This window comes from Carlito syrichta, unplaced genomic scaffold, assembly GCF_000164805.1.
Source record: "Carlito syrichta isolate Samal-C Ts95f unplaced genomic scaffold, Tarsius_syrichta-2.0.1 Scaffold315133, whole genome shotgun sequence".
Classification (NCBI taxonomy): domain Eukaryota; kingdom Metazoa; phylum Chordata; class Mammalia; order Primates; family Tarsiidae; genus Carlito; species Carlito syrichta.
The window spans coordinates 284881-285575 of NW_007259229.1; positions in this window are offsets into that span (position 1 = coordinate 284881).

The following is a 695-nucleotide window of genomic DNA, read 5'->3' on the forward strand; positions in this document are numbered from 1 at the left end:
TTAATCTGGTTAGTGCTGAGTAGAAAGGGGGAGGAAATGGGGTCAAATAGCTCCCGAATGCATCCTAGTGGTCTCAGGGTCAATGGCCCTTACCGATCCCTAAAGCTCAGTGGGCCTCCATGGCTGGCTCCCAACACATTCCATGATCCTGCATCCCAGGATCCTGCAAGGGAATGAGGAAGGCACTGAATTAAATAGTTCGACGTTTTGCAAGTGGCGGCTGGGGACAGCGGTTGTGAAAGACAATCCCACTGCTACAAAAATGACGTTTCTGGGCTCAAATCCCAGAGATACATCTTGAAGAGTCCCACTGCACTTTTGCACAGTCAGGCTCTGAGAAGTCCAGCTGCAAAGGCTCTGAATTCTTCACAGCCAGCCTGGTATTTCCCAAGCTGGTTAGACCCAGAGCCCCATTTCCATCCTGCATGGGCTATCATTCCACACCAGGAGGGCTCCAGAAGCTCCACGTTGTTGGGAATGTGGGAATAAAAGACCACGGCTTTCTTTATAACACAAGGGGAAAGCCTTCTAGATCCGTTGAGGGGCGTTTCCAGCAACGGATTATTCTAGTTGGCATCAGAGTCTGTGACTGAGTTACTTCTAAACAGAGAGTGTGTTCCAGATTGTCACCTCACTCATGATTTGATTTAAAAATGAGGAGCTTTAGCTAGTTCAACAGGAGTGACACAAAACCC